Source organism: Periplaneta americana, chromosome 2, assembly GCF_040183065.1.
Source record: "Periplaneta americana isolate PAMFEO1 chromosome 2, P.americana_PAMFEO1_priV1, whole genome shotgun sequence".
In the NCBI taxonomy this organism is placed as follows: Eukaryota; Metazoa; Arthropoda; class Insecta; order Blattodea; family Blattidae; genus Periplaneta; species Periplaneta americana.
The window spans coordinates 88,798,981-88,826,135 of NC_091118.1; the positions used below are offsets into that span (position 1 = coordinate 88,798,981).

The window sequence follows — 27,155 nt, forward strand, 5'->3', positions numbered from 1 at the left end:
TTGCGAATAGTCCCTACTAAAGTGAGTTTATCATTGTCCAACAAATCTTGGGCAAGTGGGACTGACACAAACCAATTATCACAAGTAATATTCCGACCACATTTTGATATATGCTGAGCCAATCTTTTGACAATAGCATGTGGAGTATTTTCGCACTGATAAGGTCCATCTGCCTGTTTTTCATAGTACAATCGACATGGCTGGTGTAGAACATTTTGAGGCCGTATTTAGCCAGCTCTTAAGGGATATATTGAATGAATCCCCATCTCCCTCTAAAGGCATCAAGCATTTCAATTAGGTCACAAATTCTGACAGAGAACAATGTTTTTTGCAGTTGTTGAATTGGTTAATTAGAAACAGACCAGCAGCCAACTTGTCTGTTACTTTTCTCTCCTCACAGGACCTTATATCATCAAATTTCATACATTTCAGGACGAAGCAAAAACGATTTATACCCATTGTGAGCTTGAAATACTTCACTCCTGTACCATCGCTTACCCATAAATTTTGCAAGTTTGTGTGTTAAGCTTTCAGAACATCAGTAAGGAATAAAAGCCCTAAACAAGCTTCCATCTCAGTCATATTGGTATCAGATGCCTCTCTAAATCTAGAATAATTAGCACGAATAGAAGCTGTGCAAATATTTGTATACTGCACTACTTCGCTTAGAATTTCATGTGTAAAAAACAGGTGCAAGGTCTCTATAGGACTACGGACGTTTTTAGCATCTCCTACAATCCTTGGCAAGTGTTTCAAGACATTGTGCTGAGCTCTTCTTACCCTTCTATTCTGCCTTAGACGTCGATGACTCCACCTGGATCCATCTTTTCCTACATACATCTAATGCTGTCCAGAATCTTCATCACCTGACTGTTCACTCTGAGAATCATGGTCACTTTCATTCACTACTTCATCACTATTGTCGGAAGCTTCAAACTTATCTTCCAATCCGTGTCTAATCTCAGCTTCTGTTATATCTTAGAACTAAAAAGATATATATATATATATATATATATAAGTGAAAATAATATCTACTCATATTGGTAAACAAAAGGAAAGATGTTATTTGTCAATAAAGATATAGTGACTTACCAATGTATCTGACGTGTTCAAGTAAAACAGGAGCACTCACACGTGGACTCATAGACCACACATCAAAATAACGTTTTTCCAAACCAAATGTGTTAACTTCGGATTGTTTTAACCATTACCATTTGAAGCATGAAGGATTAAAAGAAAGTTATTCAAAAGCTCCAATCACAATCCCCATTTTTAGGCCATTGTTGACAGAAAAATAACAATTATCGACTCACTGTGCATGGCGCGTGTAGTGGAAGGTTAAATATTTATGTTGCTTGAAAGCATAATATATAGTATGTCCCTATTTTCATTTCACTATTTCTCCCAAAATATTGGACATATCGAAATGAACTAAAAACTTAAATAAAGTCTTGCTCATCAAGTTTGTATAGAAAAATCATAACACTTCCACATGTGCCCCACCAGTCACACGAAGGATATCCAACCGGTGTTCAAGTTCTGTCCATGTACGTTGATTATTACATTCTCAATGCGCTCACGCAGTTGATGGATGTTCATTACTTGTGTCACATACCTCTATGGACAGTTGATTTTGGTTTAGCCAGTTCCTGAGCAGCTCTACAAATGGACGTACGTGGACTTCTTTGAAATGTTTCAGCAATGCGCTGCACATTGTCATTTGATACACTTTGTCTGCACCACCATGCTTTTTAGCCACTGAACCAGTCTCCAAAAAATTATGTTTCCATACTCTAATCGTCTTGGCATTGGAAGGATTTCTTTGATATTCATGACGAATTTGTCGTTGCACTGCCACAATCAAGCCAAGTTCCACGTACCACCTATGCTTTCTCTGCAACGGTCGCCATTTCACTCTGCCTACTGCCATCACCACACCTGGTGTGATTTTGAAAATCCAAAATATTCCAACACAATTCGTACATTTCATCTACTGTATGACACCTCGAAAAACACAAAATACATATACATTAATTTATCATCACAAAATCAGCATTTCAAATGGGACATGCTGTATAACAGTTTTACAAAATATTTGTGCTTTAGTTTTAGTTATCTCCCTTAATGTATTAAAAAAAGATTTCACTTTTACCACTAGAAATTTATCAAAGAAACTACAGTATTAAAAAAAGTAATGTCCTACATAATTTTTAAGCCTTCAAATAATTTGTACAGTAATTTTATTGTTTCCCACTGTTACATGATATAAGAGGTTCTGTATTCACATTAACCTGGATCTTTATAAAGCATTTAACCATGTCCATATTGATAGATTTTCCAAACAACCTGGGAGCAGTTATTAGTACTATATTTTGCCCTGACTTTCGAAACAAACCATGTAATGGGTCAAGAAAGGTTCTCTAAAGAAGCGATTTATCCACATATCACCCTTTGCAAAGCAGAGTATCATAAGTTAGCAAAATGGTGCTTTATAGGAGAGACAGTTACGTTACTTATCCAACATAATCAGAGTTTAAACCAGCTTATCAGAGGAAAAAGAAATTGTTTAGCACACGCAACTTTTATAGACGATGCGCAATGCTGAGCAATTTAACCTAAGCACCATAACTCATTTTCGGTAGAAATGGCACTTACGATACTTTGCCTTGCAGGGGACGATTTGGTGATTCCCTTCCTGAGATATCTGAATAAAGCTGAGCCAAAACATGGACAAGTTCTATGGCTGAATCCTGTAAATAGAAAATTCATTAAGAGTTACAGAAATATTTACCTCATTATCCAACATGACTTAAAAAGAAAACACCATTTATTCATCATTACAACATTGCTCTCAAAATTCTAGCCAAAAAGTATATTTTATTTTCTCATATAAAGTTGCAAGGATGCTATTTTAAGAGTGTGATTAATAAAAAAGAAAATGGTTGTTTCAATAGATAAGCATTAATTCGTCCTTATTTATTTATTTTGATTCGTAATAATCTATATAGAACACGTTCATATTATTTAACATTCACTGATCCTGTTTAATTTGAATACTTAAAGCTCTACTTTAAGATTAAAACAAAACTAGTGGCTTGTAGCAGCAACTGCTGCTTGATAGAGATTGAAAATCACAATAAAATTCCTATACACAAAGTCCCACATTACTGACACTATTCATGACCTTCAAAAAATCTAACACAACTGTATTAATAACTCAAATAAAGATGAAGTACATTACGTGAACCACGGCCCACTGCATAACACTACGAAATGAACTGCAAGATGTCCTTCGGTATACGTTTTTGCTGCAATGGACACACATATTTTTTTAATTTTTACATCGTAATATGTAATACTGTCTTCATGCATAATTTCACTTGGAACGTTGTTACAAACATCATTTTCTACATAGTCGTTTATGAGTTCTTATGCACTACATTTCTAAATGTTCTACCACGTTTTCTTGGTCGACCAGCTACACTCATAATAATGAACTAATAAAGAAGAACTAAATTCACAACGTAACAACACTATTACTTTTTTAAGTAATGCCAGATAAAAAACACACGGACTATATTGAAGCACGAAAAAAAATACGTGACAATTGAAAGTTGAACAAACCATTATTACAGTATCGAGATCTCAAAAAGCATGGTATTGTGTCGTCAACATCTTGCATGTACAGAAGGCTTCAATAACTACATTTGTGAACGTTTTGAGGAAACACGATGTTTGAAATTTCATTATTTGAAACATAGCCTTTCCTATACACAAAGTCTCACCTTACTGACACTATTCATGACCTTCAAAAAACCTCAAAAAGCTGTATTAATAACTCAAAAGATAAAGTACATTGCATGAACCACGGCCCTCTGCACAACACTACGAAACGAACTGCAAGATGTCCTACGGTATGCGCTTTACTGCGACAGTCGTACATATTTTTTTAAATGTAAAGCTTTTTATGAGTTTCACTATAAACCATTTAGATTTCTCGCAATATTAATATTATTAGCTTTCGATAGAGACATCACACAGCCTCACAGGATGTATAGTTTTCATGAAATTTTCCACCACAGTTCAAATTAAATATATAGATTATCTACCTCAATATGGGAGACAGAACCATCTACTGCACTAGCCATTTTTCTGATTAGGCCTGCTTACTGGGCTGCTCACTTGGCATCTATGCAAACAAAAAAATAATTTGCATGAGAAACATTAATAGAATCAACTAAAAAATATTCTCTGAAAAATAGAAGAACAAATTGTTACACATATGTAATAATAATATGTTCCCATTTGGAAGTGATGCAGTAATTATATCGCATTTACAGAGCCAAGTTTCCATAATCTAACATTGTAATTTATTTAATTTTATTTTTCTACTGCACATCTTCAATTGCAGAATTATACATGTGATTTGAGTGAAATTACTTGAATGGCAAATTAAAATTTAGGCACTGAACTTCATCTGAATTGAAAACAATTGGCCCTATTAACCCTGTAGCAGGGACACCAACTTCTCTAACACAAGCAGGGACATGGCGCAAATTTGATACCACTCATTTATTTCACGTATAACTGTTTTAATATGATGTTCTATTGACTTCTTTCTTAACGAAATAATGTTATTAGTGTTCTAGTTCTTTTGTTGACGTTTTCCAGTCATTTAGTTCAATTTTAAATAGTTTTAATGAAAAGAACAAAGAAAAAATTTAATAACTTTTATCTATTTATTATATTGTGTTTTTATTTTCACTGTGGTAGTTACACATTTCCTTACAAACATTATCAATATTATTGTACATTTCGAGATCTATTTTTCAATAACAGTTACTACATTACTGGTACATATCAATAAGAGTTACTTTTTTGTTTGATGAAACCTATCAGTTTTTCGCAACACACGAATCTTAGCTTCCTTCCCCACACTCCTCACACACAATTACCATTTTTTAATGGTCCCGGCAAACAAACTTCCAACAGGTGTTGTATTTCATCTGTATCCACTTATTTTTACTTCTGCCGCAAGGCACACACCTACTCCTTTTCTTCATTGGAGGTTCGTCTACATTCTGATGCAATTCTTCTTCTGGAGGTTTGTACAACTGCAGAAATGCTTTGATGTCTGAGGGTAAGGAAGCAATGATTGACCTCTCAAAGAGCAAGTTTTCATCAGTTGAAGGGCTAAATTCTTCAAAAATTCTCTCCGAATAACTGACCTATTTTCCAAGTTAGCCTTAAAAATAACGTACGCATTGATACCTGCCACATTTAGCAAAGCATAAAAAAGCGCTAGTGGCCACCTTCTTGTTACACATGAAACAGTGTATGTTGCACATAACTGGTCCACGGTATCCACACCTCCCTTTGTCATGTTGTAATCTAAAATTATTTCAGGCTTTTCTGTTTCATTGTCAATCATTCCTTGGTCGTGCATAGTGGACAACAGTACAACTGATTTGTTCCTTTTCGGAACATAAGAAACGAGTGTAAAATCTTTCTGATAGCCAAATATGCTTGAACCTATCTCCCGATCTTTGTGTGGCAGAAATTGAGGTGAAATTTCCCTTTTATCTTTCTGCAAAGTTCCTACAATTGTTATGCCCTTCTTCAATAGAGATAAACCTAATGGATAGCTTGTGTACCAATTGTCTGTTGTTAGGTTCCTATTGGAATCAGCAAATGGGAGCACCAGTCTTTCTACAATGTCGAGTGGCTTGTTAGAAGCATGGAATGGTCCATCAGGTTGTTTCCCACAGTACACCTCTACGTTGGATGTGAAGAAAGTCTTAGCATCGTATAGGGCAAAAATTTTAATCCCTTACTTAGCGGGTTTGTTGGGAATGTATTGAATAAAATTACATCTGCCACGAAACGGTTCCAATTTTTCATCAACTGTGATAAATTCACCAGGATTGTAACACGTTTTGCAGTTCTCTGTGAATGAATCAAGTACTGTACGAATGGCAGTTAATTTATCAGTTCTGATACGCTCACTTCTCGTGCTTTTGTCATCGAATCTGATGGACCTGAGGATCTGCAAAAATCTTGTCATAACTCATACAGGCTTTCAAAATTTGTATGCCAGTTCCATCAGATGACCCTAGTTCTAGCACGTTTGTGTGACTTCCTTTCTTTGTCCCTATCAGGTACAATAAACCAAGTAAAGCAAGCTTCTCGACATTCCCTAAAGCTCCTATCTCTGATGAAGTTAGTACCAATTTGTTTTCTTTCAATAAACAGGTTCGTACAGCGAATAATATTATCATCCATGATGCAAGGAAAAGCCTCCATTTCACTGTTTACTACCCTTGCATTCCCCTTCGGCTCTGGAAAAATCTTCACGATATTCTTCTTTTTGGTTTTGCTTGATGTGGAGTATGGAGTCTTACGCCACATGGTCACTTTGTCTCGCCCAACATAAAAATTGTCATCTTCTAAATTGACATCGGAAGAGGAGCCTGTGTATCCTATTTCAGAGTCTGAATTGTGATCTGCAACGTCATTATTGATAATTTCCCTCTCATCTACATCTACATCAGAAGGAGAACTCATTCTCTTAAAACCTCCCACACATCAACACCAGTACATACAAATTTATAGAACTTCTTCATTTATATACTTCATAAACCTGAGAACACGTAATAGGATGTCATCACATCAGAGTAGCCATTTCAAAGTCAATGACCTCTAAGTGAAACAATTACAAAACACACAACATCAACTACGAAAACTATCTTGAACTTACGACAATTCTCAGCCATGATTACTCTAAATATTTTATTATCTTCATTATAAAATTTAAATTTTAACATTGACTAATTTAATCACTGTATATCAATTGTAAAATAGTCATCAATGTCAAACAACATTCATTCAAATGCCAACGGCCTCTCTAAGCGAAATAATTACAAAACACAAGAACATTAACTACGCATACTATCTTGTAACTTACGACAACTTTCAGCCATGATTACTTTAAATATTTTATTATCATCATTGTAAATTTTAAAATTAACATCATTGACAAATTTTAAACATTGTATATTAATTGTAACATGAGCTATATGTATAAAATAAAATATTCGTCCAGTCTAAGTTCAAATTCAAAGATTATCTCAGTATTCATCCTGTATCATGTTATATCTACATAAAGCTCATGAATTTCATGTATCACATATATTGTTCTCTATTTTCCTTGTTATTTGCATAATATGTTATTATAGGTCCAGATAATATGTTTTGTTATATCTGAAGATGCCCTAAACGGCGAAAACGTTCATATATTGTTATTAAATAGCAAATAAACATTTGCAAGTTTATATGCCTTAAGATTGAAATTCATTAAATACTTATTAATAATTTACCAGGCATATTGATACGTAAAAATGAATTGTAAAAAAAAAAATATTTTCTTTGTTCGCTTCCTGCTGTAATGACATTCACGACGTTTAAATGATGATATGTGACCTATAATTCTGTCGTCGATTTTCGAAAGGGAACATGTACAAAATCACAAAGTGTTGGAAAATCACAAAAACTATAACTAAGTTAACAAATTAAAATGTTCATATATTTTTTTATAATTAGATCTCTATGGATACATACATTCAGGATTCATTAAGATTTTAATTTTTTAAGTCTGCTATGGTTTTTTTTTTTTTTTTTTTTTACAACACTTTGTTATTTTGGACGTGTCCCCTTTTGCAAATCGACGACAGAATTAGTCTCTCAGTTTCTAGAGAAAGTTGATTGTGCCTGTTCTTGTGTTTGCCTTTCATATCATTGCCAGTTTCATTGTTTGATGTGATACGTTTTTGAATGTTTTCAAGTCTCTTTTTAGAAATACATGCATAGACCTAAATGCTTTTTGACATATCTCTCTTTCCTTCACATTATCCTCTTCTGTTACTCTTACTACGGAGGATTGCTTCATCTTCTTCCTTCCTAGGTCTCCTCTGTTTGATATCATGAGAAGTAATCAAGACCACATAAGTACAATGTTTGTTGCTCCCAAGACTGTAAATTATTGAAGTTTCTAATTACGATATGTTGATTGTATTCGCCAAGAATATCAAAACACTTCAACTTACAATTACAGGGATCCCCTTTCTCATGCAACTGAGCTCTCAGCTTTTTGTTAGCATCACTTATCCTACCAAAACTCCTCTTCTTTTTGGCGCCTTGATTAGCATCACAAACTTCATGACATTCACTCATGACACTGTCTATCTGCTCCCTCGTAATGGTCCAACTGACTGTTAATGTACTTGGAAAACAGCTTATTGAAGTAGGATACCTTGCTGTTAATACTGATCAAACATGTACGTAACAATGCACAAATACACATTCGAATAGTATTACCACTCGTATTTTTTCATATGCACTGCAGGACTGACAAAATACTTTCTTAGATTGACTTACCTCCCTCTTTCACAGTTTACTCCTGACTTACCTCCTCCTTTCCCTGTGACCTTTATCTTAAACTTACAATTTCTCATTGACTAACCAACCTTTTACTCTGCAACTTAGTACACATAAACTACATCATTCGGACTACAAGATAGCACCAACAACTCATTTCACCCCATGAGATGACTTACCTCCCTTTTCCCCTGTGGTCTTCATATATGATATATAACATAAAGTATATGATATATAATATAAAATATATGACATATTATATAATATATATGTGATACGTATATAATATATATTGGCTACTTATATTTAATGTAATGTACTATATATGCACACGCAGAAACATGAAACACAGTAAAATTACTAGTTTACATGACAGTTACTTGACCAGGGATGCGGCGCAGATTTGATCCACAGACACACCAGAAACTCAACTGACACGCTTGTTAAGATTCAATTTGAGAATAGATGTAGTGTCGCATTTCCCTTACCATTGTTGCGTAAAAAATTCGAAATATATTAACGGTGGTATCATTATTGTGCCAGCGCCCCTGCTCGAGGGTTAACGAAGATAGATTTTATAAACTTCTTAAATATGTGGCTGAAATCATTTATAGACACTGGGTCATTCTACAAAAAATGTGCCTTTTCTAGTATATGGTACATATTTATTTAAAGAGTCTATAAACTTATTATGTATTAATGTGTGTATCATACATACATACATACATACATACATACGTACAAACAAAGTGATTTACAAATAGTAGTGACTGTTTATTGTTAAACCTTTAAGAAAAAAGGATCCCTTCCTACCAGCATAGACATCTGGCAAGAAGGTGAAAGTGTAGACATAGTATATTGTTTCTTTGATACGAAGTGTACCGTTTCATTTGTCCATTCATTCTACATAACACAAAAATTTAGTAAGAAAACTGTTTCATTTCTTTTTGTATTAAAATGCCGTAGTTTTTTTTTTTTTTTCAAATCTTTTTTTTTTTCTTACTAAAATTATATGTCATGTGCATCAATACCGGTACCACGTAATTTGACTTATAAGATACTGAAATACTGAATCTGAAGATAATTCGACCAATAATTTAGGAGAAATTACAATACATAGCCAGGCAGCAGGCCAAAAACCACTATTTTGATATAAGGGATGCTTAAAACGTGTATTTCCATAGAAAATTCCAAAATATTTGTTTTTCGGTATAATGTTTTCTCTTTATAGATGTACTTAATATGAGAATGGAGAAAAAAAAAAAAAGAAATTTTACTGGTATGTGAATACTTTCTGCACTCATTGCATCATAATTATGATGTACAGATATGAAATTAAAATTTGGAACGAGTCTTGATGGGAGTCCACCTGTATGTAGGCAACAATTTCACACGACTCTAAACAAGTAGCATATATACTATACATGTGCAGTGTGTTGTAAGCGAAACTTATACAATAAGGGAGCTCCAAATTTTATTTCCGTATCTACATATATTTAGGCAATTATGTGATGTGATTAATTTTTTCAATTACATAATAATTACTGTATATGAAAAAAAAAAAGAGATGTAACATACAGTATTTGTTTTTACACGAGTAGAAACATCCATTATTTTGGAACTATATATCAGCTTCATTATCAGGAAAGACAGGTGAAGGAGAGCCTGTTCAGCTGGAGAATAGCTGTTGGTTGCCTTTCCTGATGTTGGAGCCAATACGTAGTTCCAAGATGTTGGATGTTTCTACGTTAATGACTTGGTGCTGAATTGGAGAATGGTTCTAGCTAATTAATCAATCAGTTAAGTTCCTTTTCCTTACTTTCCTGATGATGGAGCTAGTATGTAGCTTCAAAATGTTGGATGTTTCTACAGCTATTACACAGTGCAAAAATCCAAAACTTTCGCACCAGTCTAAATGCAATGAAAGTCTTTAATTGCACTTAAATTCGGGTAATTTCGTCTGAGCACTGATTTCTTTTTAATTTCATACATTCATCTGTTCAAATATGATGAAATGTTAAATGTTTAAAATAGTTGTAAGAATTTGTTGGATGATTTCATGATATTGTATTTTTATAAAGTGATGAACTTGAAGTATATTTTAAATGTTGATATTTTTGCGATGTGGTTTTAACTGGCAAAGAGTTTGTAATTCGTTCAGTTTCAGTAAAAATAATAACTTTTCATTGTAGAGAAAATGGAAATATATCCTATCTGATAAGATGTTGTGGTAATATCATTAAGTTGTATTCATGAAACTATTATCACATCTAAAGTATCAGATTATTTGTGCTCCTTCTGGTCTCTGGAAGTTAACTGTTCAAAACGTAATGAAAGTAGAAATTGTCTCTTTTTCTAAATGATAATATTATTACACATATTGTAGCATATTTACCACATGGGGGTTACAATATTGTAAAAAGTTCGTGTATGCTGAAGATTTTAAATATCACTGTAGTATTGCTTCCATAGCAGGTCATTATGATTTAAATGGGACATGTGATGGAAATAAGGTAGGAGTTTTAATGTTCAAATTGATATTTTTGTGAGAAGCAAAATCTGAATTTAATATCTACTTGTTGAAAATTCAAGATCCATGATGTTTGTCTATAGAATTTCGTATACTAATTCATTTTAATATTTATACTTTTTTGACATGGTGGTTAAATGTGCCAAATATGCTAACAAGATAAATAAAAAAAAAAAGCTTTTGGGTATCAGTGTTGTGTCAAGAAATCTGACAGAAGAAGATTCAGCTTTTTAATAATCCCCATATTATTTAATGTACATTTCACTTTGTCATTCATGAATCAGCTTACATAATGAATTAAGATAATTCCATAAGTCACAGTAATCAATGTATTCTTTTTTCGTGAAAGTAAATTAACGATTGCACTACGGAATGGAATAGAGGCAGTTGCATTAATTTTAGATGTGATCTTCAAGCTTGAAGGAAAATGAAAATCTAAAAACATTTGTCACCACAGTTTAAGGGTACACAGGAATAACAAGGTTCATTTACAGAAGTTCTGAGAAACATCGATTTTAAAGTTTAAGTACTTAGAAAGTTATTCAGTACCAGTAAACATCTATTAGAAACCCACTGCTATGAAGAGTGAAGTATGACTCTTTGTATTATTCTGATTATTTAAGAGAAGTAACACAAATCCTTTCCACACATCTGGAACCACTGACAAAATACCTATTTGATATCTATCACATACCCTCAAATTACCATTTACTACCAATACTATGATCATTTCTACCAAAGCTACTGGACCAGTATTCTACAATGCTGCGATTCTATTAAAATGACATCCATTTAATGTTGTTTGTCAGTATCCAATTTAGGACAACTGCCTGCACATTGGTGTGATGGTTTTGGAATGTGGATGACAATGATGAAACTCATTTGCGGTACTAGCTCCACTTGCTGTTCAGGAGTCATTTCTTCTTCAACTCTCCAACTACAAAATACTATGTAATTCTTGTTTTATCCCGAGCAGGAATTGTAAAATATGTCTAGCCCATTGACACAGCCAAGTAATACTTGAGTGCACTAGTACCATAACATTGAGCTGGATTCTTATTTGAAACTGTTTCATCTGAAGTATAAATATAGCTTTCCTTGTTGAAAATGTGTGTATATTATAATTGGATTTGTCCATTGTCAGTGGTGTGACACTTTTCGTAATGTTGGACATAATAATTGTTCACATGAAGCTTTGTTTTTTATTATTAATTATACTGTATTGTACATAATTTCATGTTCTGCACAGTTAATGTTATTTATTATGATGCATTAAATATGACCTTCAGTGGTGTGACAGAATCTAAAACATTTAAACATACAACGTGTTTGTATGTATTTTATTATTCTCTTAAACTAAAAGATTATAGTAAACTCCATTAATATGGAATGAAACGTTATTTCTTTTTCTAACTCACTTTACTTTTTTGAAAATATGTAAGAATTCAAACCTATCAAAAGTGTCAGTGGTGTGACTTGTTGATTTCCCCCCCCCCCCACTTTGTGATTACAAATTTAAAATTATTGAAAATTTATTTGCAGTTAATGAATACATACCACCACAAAATATATTAGTCTATATTCAAGTTAAATTTGATCAGAGAAGCATTTTTAGGTTATATGTAAATGTTTTGGACATTTCTCATGGACAAGTCCAATTGCTTTACTGGTTGAAATATTTGGAAGGGAAGGTTCTTTTAGAAATCCATACAAACTGCTTCCTTTCTGTCAGACTTTCTAGATCCCAATAGTTCCGAACATTTTATCTAAAACTTGTCATATTTCCTTTTATGCAGTTCATTTTGAGCTGTAAGACGTTGTTTTTATTTATTAAGATATTTATATTGGTTGGATCTTCTTCACAAGTGATTTGTTATTCAGAATGAGAAATTACAGCTTTGAATTTTTCATTAATGCTACATGTGTCAGTTCTGGAATACTTTTCTGAACATAGCATTGTTACAACATTCGAATATTAAAATATAACTTACCATGAATACTACGAGTATAATGGGCTTTGTGCCATTTCAGTATCATGGTCATGAATTTTTTTATATAATTTCACCTCTTAAGCTCTCTTGTTCTGTTGCCATGTTTCTTCTGATCTCAACATGAGCGTTTACTGTTCTCGCCAATTACTTCAGGAGTAATAATGAGGTTGTTTGTGATCCTATTTAGAGCTGGGAAGCTGAATTAATACAATCTATACTTACTTACTTGGAATCCGCAGGTTCATTGCCGCCCTCACATAAGTGCACCATCGGTTCCTATCCTGTGCAAGATTAATCCACTCTCTATCATCATATCCCACCTCCCTCCATTTTAATATTATCCTCCTATCTACATCTCGGCCTTCTCAAAGCTCTTTTTCCCTCCGGTCTCCCAACTAACACTCTATATGCATTTCTGGATTCGCCCATACATGCTACATGCCCTGCCCATCTCAAACGTCTGGATTTAATGTTACTAATTATGTCAGGTGAAAAATACAATGTGTGCAGTTCAGCGATGTGTAACTTTCTTCATTCTCCTGTAACTTCATCCCTCTTAGGCCCAAATATTTTCCTAAGAACCTTATTCTCAAACACCCTTAATCTCTGTTTCTCTCTCAAAGTGAGAGTCCAAGTTTCACAACCATACAGAACAACTGGTAATATAACTGTTTTATAAATTCTAACTTTCAGATTTTTTTGACAGCAGACTTGATGACAAAAGCTTCTCAACCGAATAATAACAGGCATTTCCCATATTTATTCTGCATATAATTTTCTCTCGAGTGTCATATACAATCTGTAACTACAAAAAAAAAAAAATTCATGTACTGTGTGTTAAGTTGCTTCTTTTGGATCTTTTCTTGAGCTTTTCTGCCTCACAGAATTTACACTAATGAGACTAGATATACGAGCATTTTGAGCATTATAGGAAGCCAGATCATTAAATTGTTTAATGGGCCGATTTCTTTCAGTGAGATTTAGACTATGAAAACATTTAAATCTCAAACATTTACCTAGTCTTCTCCTGTGATATACAGTATGTCATTACAGTAATAATTTTTAATACGTCAGAAACACATCTGAACACTTTCCTTACAATTGACATCTTATTTAGCCCCAGACAGTTTATCTTCACTATTAACCATTTCCATAGAAATCAGAATCACAATGTAAAACTATACAATTTTACTGCAAGAAACCGGAAGGAAAAAAAACTATTTGTGCTTAATAATGTGAAATGTTATGAGTTATTTTGGCTCCAAAATATATGAACATAATGCAACAATGCACAATTTCATCTCTTTTTATGAGTAGCTGTTTACATCGAAGTATAACATTACGTATAGATGTACCGGTAGCTTATAAGGAAAGAACTTGAGATAACACAAACCTGTGTTCATTAAAAGTGAGCCTTGATCATTTTGCCTTAGAACTGATGAAAGCTTATCATTTTTTCAAAATACACAAAAACTTGAATACTGAATAATACAGACCCTGACTACTTTCACTGAACTCTTGTTAGACCCTTTGATAGTACTGCTTTTACAGCATAGGATGAACCTTGATCGTTATTCCTGTTTACCTTTCAGTAAGTGGTGTAGTTTTTTTAATGTTTCAGTTGTGTGTTTAAATAGAATTTTTTCAGTATTTTAGGAGAAGTTATGAAACTTAAGAACTTTATGTTTTAATGAATGACTGAAATATCGAAAACTTGTAACTCAGCCTCACCACTATATAAGCCTTAAATTTCATATCATTAACCTTTTTAAGAAAGAAATTGATTCTTAATTCTGGTAAATAAACTTTGTAAAATAGGCAGTGATTCGAGTCACGAGCAACATGTTCATGAAGACTGATCCAGTTAGTAGTTCCGAAAAGTTGGAAACATTTTTATTGATCATGTGATTGAAATATTTATAAACTATATAAAGTTCAGGCAGTCCAGTATCATAGAAAGAAAATTTACAAGGTAATGAGTGAAATGTTGTTGAATATTAAATGATTATGTAGTTGAGAAACTTTCTACTTAAACATATGGATAAGCACTCAAAAACTACACCCAATCACAGATAACTTGCGTTACATGACTTGAATTAAAAAAAAGAAATAACTGCTATAAAGTTGAGGAAGCACTTGCAACACAGAAGGTATTTGGAGCTAAAAGTGAAAAATCTGATTGTGAAAGAGTCCATAAAAGGTGTTGTAAGAATGATCATTTTAAACAAATCATTAGCATCAAGCTGAAAATAGAATAATATTGTTGTGCTTGCATAATGACCATTTGTGAGTTAAAATTAATGCACTTGATTATCTTCTGTTTCCAGTAGATTGAGTCAGCAAGTTACTCCAAATGTGTGAGACAGTAGGTTCCCTCCTTAACATAGTGCAATAAGTCTGCTATTATGTCAGCCTTTTGCGCTTTTCATTTGCTCCAGGCAATGCCAGGATTAGCATGTTTTTCCATTTATAATCATAACTGAGCAGGAGCGTCCACAGTGTTTCACCTCACTTCCTTGAATTAATTTTTAAAAGTAACATTCTGTGCTGATTATTATCTGTCCATTGATATATTACAACGAAACCAATGTATGTTAAATATACACATAATCGTAAACACAAAGCCACCGGCATGGCTCACTCAGTTAAGGTGCTTGCCTGCCAGTCTGAAGTTGCACTCAGGTGCAGGTTCGATCCCTGCTTGGGCTGATTGCCTGGTTGGATTTTTTCCGAGGTTTTACCCAACCGTAAGGTGAATACCAGGTAATCTATGACGAATCCTCTGCCTCATCTCGCCAAATACCATCTCGCTATCATCAATCTCATCGACGCTAAATAACCTAGTAGTTGATACAGCATCGTTAAATAACCAACTAAAAAAACAATCGTAAACACATGATTAAAAAAACCTGTATATATATATTTTTTAAGCTGATTATTTAACAACACTGTATCGACTACTAGGTTATTTAACACCAATGGGATTGGTGATAGGGAGATGGTATTTGGCGAGATGAAGCCGAAGATTTGTCATAGATTACCTGATATTCTCCTTACAGTTGGGGAAAACTTGGGGGAAAAAAACCCAATCAGGTAATCAGCCTAACTGGGAATTAAACCTGCATCCGAGCACAATGCCAGATTGGCAGGCAAGCGCCTTAGCTGACTGAGCTTCGCCAGTGGCTCCTACATAATATTAAAAACTAAGAAAAAGTCTGGCTTCTTAGTAGGGGCAATCACCCATACTTCCACTGCTGGCGCTCCTGTATCTGGTGTGTCTTGGTCATTTTAAGGATATTCTTGTTTTATAATCTTACTGGTAAGTGGCATTTCACTAGCTGGAGCTATGTTATGATTGAGTTTCCCTTACATGCTTTGCTCTGAGTACTCTGACTATGGTCAAAGCCTGAGGTGGCAATAAGATAACATAGAACAAACGCAAGCTGAACGAGAGTTAGTTTCCTGCTGGGTCTATCAGTCAGTACAAGCGAGAATTTCAGTTGTGGTGATCATATGATTGAAATTGATGTCTACTGTACAACAGTGAGTGAGTATTTATGACTTATGCATTCAGGAACTTTGCACGATAAAAGCACAGAATTTTCCAGTTGTCTTTACTTCAGATGAGTAGTAGATGGGACTTTCCACATTGCTGGTAATGAGTAGGATTTCACAAGTTTCGAAGACTGATTTCAGCTGTTCTCCTCCAGGTCCGTGGTAGTGCTTTCTTCACAGAACCCTTCCTAATTCTCTGTTAGAACTTACAGTCAATGAATTCTCTCATCCTGTTTAGGATGATTCTGGAAAGCACATTGTCACAGATGCGCAGCAGTGTGATTCTCCTCCAATTCTAGTCCAAGATGTCACCTTTCTTGGGCAGTTTGAGGATTCCTTTCTTCCATACTTTGGGTGCCTCCTCCCATAAGGTATTATGGTTTCAGCAACCGTATCATTAGCTTGTCGTCTTCTGCATACTGTATGTTTGACAACGTGATGATTTCATCCTGCGTTGGTGGTTCCACTTAAATGCTGTTCTCGATAGCCTTATCCATTTTCACTGTTGCTGCTCCCACCTCATCAGACAGGTTGTTGAGCACTTAAGCAAAGTGCTGCCGCCATCTCTCCAGCTGCTGGGTATTAAATTTGCTCCAGTCTTATCCCTATCATTGGTTCTTCTAATGAGTTTCTTGGACATGGTATAAAGCTTTCTAGCATTTCCTGTGTTGGCTGCTTCCTGTCGCCAGTTGTTCAGAGAAGGTCCTCACATTCTTCACTTTCGGTATGGCTCTCTTTACTACACTATGGCAGTTACATTCTACACTCAAGTTCACTGTCACTTAACACTGCCACCTCATCTTGATACTCTCCTACGTGCCCATATGCAGTCCACTCTTTTCTTCCTATCTCTTTGTATTAAATGAATTCCTATTGTGTATCATACTATGTCGTCTTCACAACATTCCACCAAGTTAACATCTATGGCCTGAAGGTTTTCTAATCCTTCAAACCTGTTCTTCATTTTTTAACGGATTCCTGACCTCTGGTTTCTTAACTTATTAAGTTGATGTATAATTCCATACCTTATTTGTTCATCACAACTCACACTGCATTGTTAGGAGATTGTTTATCATTTGTCATTTGTTATTTAGAGTTCTGTGATCGTAAATACACCTTGAATTTTGTGGATCTGAAGAGCGATTGTGCTATTTGTGGTCTAAAGAAGATGGAGTGTTAAGTGGAAAAACAGAACACTTCGACATACTCTTCTGTTTTGAGTTTAAATAGAGGAGCAAAGGCTGCAGAGGTGGTTCGAAATATTTATGCCATGTATGGGGAGAACGCCATCGGAGAAAGAACTGCAAGAAAATGATTCTGTCATTTCAGCAATAACCCCCGTACAAAAGTAGGTGTCCATCCACAGATGATGATGTTATGCATCTGGTGGGGTAAAGAAGGCATTGTGTACTACGAATTGCTTCCCAGGTATTTAACCATGATTGCTGACATTTATTGCCAACTAGCTGATATGTGCAGTACATCTATTGTCAGGCAGTACATCTATTGTCAGGCAGTACATCTCACTTGACGATATGTGTCAGAGGAAGAACAATTGTTTGTATGTATCTGAAGTCTGATTAGTATAATATATAGCTAATCAGCGATGTATGCAATGGAGGAGGAAGGAACTGGCCACCCCATCCTGTTATCTTCTGGCCTAGTTGCCTCATAAGTGGTGCCATGTTGGTATCACTTGTGAGGTTCAGACCTATCTTCGGACAGTTGACTAAACAACAACTCTGATGCCTTGTGACCGTAATTGAAGAAAAACGACCAGAAAGACTGCATCAAGTGCTGCTGCAACATTTAATGCATGCCCAAACTCTGCTAACATGACGCAAGCAGCTATACAGGAGCTTGGTTGGAAGGTAGCTCCACATCTTCCATATTCTCCCGATCTTGCGCCCTTAGATTTCCACCTATTTCACTTTATCCAACATTCTTCAAGGGAACTCCTTTGATAACAAACATGCTTTACAAACTTGGTTTGACAACTTCTTTAACTCCAAATCAGCAGATTTCTTCAGAAACAGAATCAAAAAACTACCCCAGCATTGGCAGAGAGTCATAGATAATGTAGGAGTATATATTACTGGTTAATTTATGTCATTTATTCCTGATCACATATAACAGATTGATGAGCCTAATGGACTTTCAAGACAACCACTTTTATCAATTTCACTATGCTGCCATCTAGCAACTACAAAAGAAGTCACGTTATAACCCTTATGGAATTACATGGAGCAACAGTACTTCCATATAGCAGTCGTTGCCAAGAAATGCCTTTTCGACTATGGAGACTCTGTTGGTTGTTCTCATTTTATGTTGCCATTTCATAACATGGGAATGGCCAATCTGCTATAGGTATATGTGATCAGGGCTTCTATTCATCTCAAAAACTTTTTGTCACAGTGAAAAAACGCTGCAAACTTTTGCATGAACCCAATATTTGTGTCAAACTGCCTCTTCCTTATCTGTCTTTGATTTCTCACTGCTGTAACTGGAAATGTATGTGACAAAAAAGCATAGGTAGAGGCGATGTTTAGCCCAGGAAATCATAAATAAAGTAACACTTTGTGTAGGACGTTTTTAAATGAAAGTATGTTATTTTTAATTTGATGGTAATTAGTGGTAATGATGCACGTCTATCCAAGAGATTCTTTTGAGGCTATCTTATGGGCTGTATAACAAAAACTGGTAGTATTTTGCAGTTAGGAAAAATGTCACTTAGCAGTAAGATTATAAATGTAATGTACTGCATATAATAATGGCGAGATGCTGGCGAAGGATTTGGTATTACCACAGTCTACTATATACAGTCACGAAGCTTGAGTTTTGAGGGTGCTAGAAACAATAAACTGTGACGGTACTATTTTGCATTGCCTGTAATGAGGTGATATTAGCGATCCTAGTGGTGAGCAACTACCTAATGTTTGCATATTTATTACGTATTGAGCTTCGCGACTGTATGTACTAGACTGTGGTATTACCCTAATAGAACCTGCTCCAACAATGGCATATTCATCCAAAACAACCATCTTGCCTTGAAGGTAGCATCTGGCATGAAATATTGATACATTTGTCTTAAGAGTGTAGTGAAGTAATGCTTTAAAAAGACCATGACTGCTTCAGTGTTTTCACCAAATCATAATCATTTTATATAAATATTGGATAATTGCTGTTCTTGAAAGCATCGTTAAAAAAATTAAGTAACTTGACATTGTACAGATACCCAAGTGTTTCATAATAATTTAACTATAGTAACAGTCTAAGATCTTGTAACTTTGAGTTCATGTTTCTCAATTATGCTTCCCAATAGTGTCGAGCCCTGAAGGAATGTACAAACCACTTGTCTTTTATAATGCAGTTTTGCAGTAAATAGAAAACAGTAATTGTACTTTATTTCCAGTAATTATTACATCACATCTAATATTTAACAGTACTATCGCAGTGTTACTAGATAGATAAGGATTGTAGGAGTACTTGTAATTATTGTATATGTACGAGTAATATCTGTGTTCGAAATGAAGAAGGAAAAACACATGAGAAGGAAAGATGTTTCATTTTTCAGAAAATGTTTCTGCTAAAAGTCGTTAATTCTGGCAATTTTGTTTTTCCAAGAATGAATGGAATTGTATACTGCATCATAGGTGGTCATTATTAAGCAGAGAAGATAAATTATTTTCTTGAAGTATTAAATTATATTTGACTCTATTGATTTGTCTACTTTTTTTTTTTCCTTCTTTACATAAACATTATTTTAATGTAGAGGAGTTGTATAATTTAATAGTTGTTTCAGACATCTTAAATCATAATTTGTTGTCTAGGAGTTTCTATGTTAGCCATTGGATCTGAGGTTCATGCATTCAAACCTGACTGACGTAAACTGGTAGTAGAGGGAAATAAATTTCTTATCATGGCTTCCTCTGGAGGAGAAGTAAAACTTAGAGTCCAGTATCATAAAAAACTCTGTTCCTGATGAAAGGCTTCAGTCAAAATTGCTAGCCATTTCTCGCTCACGTGTTACTTCGAGCTGAATAACTTCTGCAATATAAAGTGCCTGTAAATAAACAACTGTTATTACTACTACCTGCATAAATTATAATATTTCTAACCGTCTTTTTATGTATTCATTATTGTGTTTAATGCTTACATTCAATTTTTGTCCCTTCTGTTCTACTTTTATTTCTGTTTCCATATCACAGTTAGAAAATGCACTTACTCTTAATTTATTTCAAAATACAAGATGCACAGATCACATGCTGATTATTAAATGTAACCTTTAAAGTGGATACATATAAGATTTCTTTCCCTCTTTTCCAAACACATCACAGCCTGAAAGCTTACTGTACTTATCTGCAGAATTGGTGATAGCGATATGGTATCTAGCTATATGAGTCCAATAATTCACCATGAGATACCTGACAGATGGTGAAAATCTCAGAAAAACAGTATCCATCTCAAGCAGGATTCGAATCCATGCCCATTATTTCAGCCACTGAAGACTACTGATCTTGTTATGTTCCTACACAAAGGACTCTTGGCATAAATTGTTTTTTTCTTATTCCTGGTCTGAATGACGTTCTAAGCTTAGTTGTGTTTGCTGAGAGAATTTTCAAAAGCTATCTTTTGCTTATTGCACATAGGCTGGATAAACAAAGCTGTTATATTTTCTTTCACCCACGGAAAAGTCCAGCTTTGCATCCTCTTATCCCTCATAATTGTATACACTGGCCTTACTGTTGGTGCCTGAGGCACTTACTACTTACAGCTCCTATACTATACCTAGAATTGCGTAACAAAACGTCATAATCTTGAATGTGTGATGTACCATTGCTTATTTACTGTATATCTTGAGAAATTGCTAATAAGCAACTAAAAATTTAATGAAACTCTTTGGTGAAGAACAGGACTCTTAAGTAAAATTCAGCAACCATTTCTTAACTATGTAAAATTCATTCCTTTTAGCTATCATCTTATGAATAATTAATTCTATCTTATAAATATTTTCGTCTGAGAAGTGGAATATTCACACTGAATTTGTTATTTTGGTAGTCTGAGAATTTCATTTCTCAAATAGAACATCTAAGAGGCAGAATTCATTACTATCATGCAAATAAACTCAGGAAGGTCTTTATTGACCATGTCGAGAGGCATAGAAAATCAATCAATCCACCATACCACACGTTGTTGTGAAGTTAAGTTAGTGAAGAATTGTATATTGCAATTTAGATTAAAAATAGGATACAAATAGTAAGCATTGTGCATGTCAATTTGTGAATAATACCCAACTATAGCAAAGATGTGAAAGAACTGTCTTGTATTAATGACATTTCAGATTTTTGTAATATTACTTATTGACTGATACATTCTGCATTTGTGAGTTGCTGCAATTTATGAATTTTTATTATAATATAATTTGAATTTGTTTGAATTACAATAATGTTTACAAATGGAAACTTATTTTTTCCAACAGGAAGCGAATAAAATTCTGTAGAAATTGTGATGGTTTTTCGTTCTTCAGTTTGAACACTTTAAATAATGCTGAGATTATTCTAAGACTTGACATAAGTAGCAGGTGCATGTCATTTACTGAGAGATAAACTGTGGCATCCGTAAAATATATGCAAGTCATGAACTGATCTCAGGAAGTGACCATTATTGCGAAGTTGTGAAACTACTGGCAAATCTGGCTCAGCAGTTCTTGCCTGTGTGACACAGTTCTTTTTGTGAACTGCATTAACAATATTTATTTATTTGTGTAGAAGTGTCATATAATGTATGAAACTGTAGCCTTTGTATTTACAAATCAGTTGAGGTGTGTTCTTATTCTGTTATTATGTATAGTTGTTTAATTCAGAACAACATAATCACAAATGACTTGAGTTTTCAATGTACATAAAAATCTGCAATAAATGTATTACGTTTACTATGTCTCTAAAGAACTGAAGAACCATATTTTATGAACCTGTCATGTTTCCTACGATGTTACAAAATTAAACATCTTAAAGAAAGGTTTTTCTACGAATTAATGTTATGAAGTATACATACTGAATAATTCTACAATATTTCAGTAGTACTTATTATGTAGTAGAGCTTTGTGTCCTTTTTTTTTGTTATATTATAAAAAGAATTAGAGCTGAATGGCATTATTATAGACAACAATAAATGGTGCATATACGGATCTATCATCACCAATATAAATTTCGGATTTCCAAATTCTGTCTTTCACTTATCTTCTAATGGCGATAGAGTTTTGACATTAACTGTGTTTCTTAAATCTTTAGCTGGTATCAGGGACTTGGCTTTGGCAGTACTCCTTTCCTCCTTCAGCTTGATGATGGATGGGGCTCCTCTGAAATGCAGCAATAGTCACTGTTTACTGTTTCAGGTGATTATGCGTGACTGGCTTAAATGCCCAGCCATTTAACGTTCTTTCTAATTTACGGTTTTTTTTTTCCCTCCCTACAAAATTTGCTTTATTCCCTCTAGTGGGACAGTGTGAATGAAGTGAAACAAGTGGCCTTCAGGCTAGGAGTTCACATAAATGTTAAAATGAGTTCCAAAAGCCCTTGCAAAGATGCAGACTCAGATTACACCTCCTTTATCCCTTTCTGTTGAAGGTACATAGTACAAAGTGCAGCAGAGGAATTGGACGATTTTCAAATGTAAATAATTCAGTAGTTATGTCTAGTAGAACAAATCTATTACTACTAAAAAAGCTGACTGTGTATGCCATTTTGTTAACATACATTTAGATTGTCTTGAAAATTATGTCCTTCAAATGGTGTCCGTCTCTCTCTATGCACTCTTCAAGTCTTTCCCTGAAGTTGCGTGTCGCTCTTATCAACATTTTGCCATTGGCGTTGGCGATTTCCTGGGCAATGGCAATCTTCAGGTCATCAGTTGTTTGGGGCCTGTTTACGTACACTTTGGACTTCAGGTAACCCCACAGAGAGTGGGGAGGCCATGCCGAGAAATGATGTGCCCTGGAAATATGCGGCGCAAACCTGTTGTTGAATTTTCTGCCATATGAACCATGGCACCATGTTGCTGAAACCATACAATTTGTCTATAAATCCCACGTAGACACGCAGTTCTGGTTGAAGAAAATATGTACTCAGCATTTCGACGTAACATTCACTATTCACTGTCACAGTGTTCGTGTTCTCAAAAAAATACAGGCCTATGACGCAGTATATAGACACAGCACACCAAACTGTAACCTTTGCACAGTGAAGTGGACGCTCGTATAATTCGTTAGGATTTTCGGGGGCCCAGTATCTAAAGTTCTGCTTATTAACATAACCATTTAAATGGAAATGTGCCTCGTCACTCATGAACATAACTTTGTCAGCCAAAATTTCCACCATTCTCTCGGCGAATGTCCTACATTGGGCATAGTCTTCCTCATTAAATTGCTAAGCAATCATAAGTTTATATGGATGAAACTTAAAATCTGAATGCAATATTCGGCGTACAGAACGTTCTGAAAGTTGCAGTGCTATAGCCTGCCGTCTAGCTGATCGATGTGGACTCCTCATAACAGCCACTCTTACTTGCTCAATGTTATCTGACATTCGTACACTTCGAATGTGTCCTAGTGATTTCTTCTTGCAAGCTGATGCTGATAATCGAAAGTTTTGTACCCATCTCAATATGGTATTGCAAGTAGGAATGGCTCCATGGCTGCCAACATTAAATTGGAGATTAAAGGCACGCTGGGTTTTCACAACTGAATTACCATTCTTGAAAAATGTCTCGATAACGAAAACACGATGCTCCGAGCTCCATAGTTCCATGATTACACAAAATGACATCAAAAATGTTAATAAACGACAGTCGATCGATATCCATAACCCTCATGTTGTTCAGTAAACGGCCTTCTAAAACTGTCCGATTCCTTTGCCGCACCTTGTATGATCTTATACCAGTTTGCATGACATTCGTCCAATAAATATAAATGTCATTAAAATGAAAGAAAGAACTTGGGTAATAAAAACATGTCCACACCTGTGGAGTAACGGTCAGCGCGTCTGGCCGCGAAACCAGGTGGCCCGGGTTCGAATCCCGGTCGGGGCAAGTTACGTGGTTGAGGTTTTTTCCGGGGTTTTCCCTCAACCCAATACGAGCAAATGCTGGGTAACTTTCGGTGCTGGACCCCGGACTCATTTCACCGGCATTATCACCTTCATTTCATTCAGACGCTAAATAACCTAGATGTTGATACAGCGTCGTAAAATAACCCAATAATAATAATAATAAAAACATGGATTTGGCTAATGTATTAAAACAGCAATCTATCGAATTTCGTAAAAATCCGCCTCAAGAGAATTGTTGTTTTGTGTGAATGGATATATAGACTAAAAAATCAAAAGCATAAACATAAGGTAAGAGATTAGAGACTTTATTACGACTGCATTTATAATTTAATTTTCAATCTTTAAATGCTCTGTAGCATTACCGAGTCTTTATATATGAGAGCAAGAAGAGCCAAATGTTGGATTCCCATCGAAGTAAGTGGTACAGTTGAACTTCAGTTCATTGTTCATTTCATAATTTCTATTTGTCCGCAGGTTTCATGCGACATGTAAACAATAGTATTAATTACAAACACCATTAAACCAATAACTATTGTACCCTTATCATCATCATCAGTAGCAGCAGTGAGGTATTTATATTCAATTGGTCTAGATGAAGTTATTATAGCATCCTGTTTCTCCTCTCCCGCCGGTAGTCTTGGGGAATTATATTGTTTTGAATTTGGAAGAAGTGACATTTCTAACTGAATAGCTACCCAGAACAAGGTTGTAACAAGAAAATACGAAATTCTTAAAAAAAAAATTAGGAAAACACATTATACTATACATACTTTTAATTTTTAGAGCAAGGTTGACAATCAAACGTGTGCAGATTTTAATACAAGTACAAGCATTACACATATTGCGTTATTAGCAACCATTATTCACGAAAAAGGCTACTTATGAGAAATGAGGGTTACAATCTTGTTCTGGGCGGCTATTCAATTCTTCCTTTGTTTCTTTTGGTACTGATTATACTGTCAATATTTAGGTATTTTCTTATAAAGGCTCAACCATAAGAAATGTCATTAATTTCATAGGGTTATTCTTTGGGTTATTTCAAACAAGAAAGTTTAATACAATTTTGTTCATTTTTGTTTCTTTTTCGAGATAAAAATTGTTTTATATGACACATTTCATAGTGTGGTTTGGGAAAACCATTGATTTAATTCCCAATATGCTCAGTGAATTTAAGAGAGCAGTGTTATGATAATAAATGATTGAAAGAATTTTAGTTTGTCTTTTAAATGTGCAGAAATTTGATCCGAACAAATGTAACTTTTCGATCTGAAAAAGAATTTTAAAATGTTAACATTTACTGTGTGTAATTTATGTGTTAAAATACTGTATTTACCTTAAATATTGAAGATATGAAAATTTACTCTTTTATGTATAGTAGAATTCAGATTACTTAATTATGCTGAGTAAGGAAGGCTATGTGTCTTTGTTGACTGTACTTCCTCACAAGACCAAGCAAATGTTTCAGTGTGAAAGAACTCGTCAAACATGATCTGTTTGCTGGCTCCCCAATTACAAATTATTGTAATCTTAAAGATTCATAGAAACTTGACCTCGTGATTTTCAGATACACCAGTATAGGTGTTGAGACTCTCAGTACATTCACAAATGTGTTATTGAAATTAAAATAACACAATTGATGAGATTAAAATTACTGAGTTTTCAAACCCCTTTGACAACCTTGCATTAATGTTGTTAATTATATAGAAGTAGAAATGTTAGATGTGAATGAACATAATTGTAAATGACGTGACCATATTGTTTTATTTATCAGGATATTGCCGTCATGTGTAGGTTGTAAGGAAATAATTGTGATTAGTGATCAATGTTGATGATGAGGCTTATAGTTTAATAAGAAATAGAAGTAGAGATACCGGTAGCTTATTGTATCCTCGGCTACCAATTTGTCAACATTATAGGTAGTGCACAATTTTGTAATAGTTTCCAAACTTTCTGCTGTATTAGAATTCAAATTTATTAAAGTCAGAAATCAAAGAGAGGTTGCATTTAATACGACAATGCAAATACTAAATAAGAAGGAAATTCTCTGGGAACCAGAATTATGTGCAAATGGACACACTGCAGAGGATGTGTGTAAGCAAATGGTTTGGGTATCAACCAACATTTTCTTGAATAATTATTGCAAGAAAGAAAATATGTCAACCAAAAGTTCATCTATGAGAAAGCACTCTGTTTCCTATAAAAGGCAATAATATTAATTTCAATTTCTCAGTCATTACCCATTTTGTTAGATGTAAAATAATATCTTGTTCCTGTTAAACTGCACATAATCCAGAAGCTTGCCTCTCTCCTCTTTACTTAACATTTTTATTTGATAAAACTGGCAAAAGTGAATTAAATTCTGTTCTTTTTGTTTGGATCCCCCCATTGTATTTAATTATCCTGTATAAATCTCTAAAAAAAAAAAAAAAAAAAAAAACTCAAATACCACAAAAAATATAATAGAAAAAAAAGATAATTTTCATTAGTTTTAATAATTTAACAAAAATATTGGTCTTGTAAAATTAATAATAATAATAATAA

General features: G+C 34.3%; 1 long non-coding RNA gene across 1 annotated transcript in view; it reads right to left on the minus strand.

Annotated features, from left to right (window-relative positions):
• Positions 1-2,030: 2,030 nt before the first annotated feature.
• LOC138694402 (uncharacterized) overlaps positions 2,031-27,155 on the minus strand; it is a 32,990-nt gene continuing 7,865 nt past the window's right edge. The window contains exons 2-3 of the long non-coding RNA XR_011330923.1: positions 4,110-4,189; positions 2,031-2,750 (exon numbers count right to left, since the gene is read on the minus strand). This is a non-coding gene — a long non-coding RNA (uncharacterized lncRNA). The remainder of the gene's footprint in view (positions 2,751-4,109; positions 4,190-27,155) is intronic.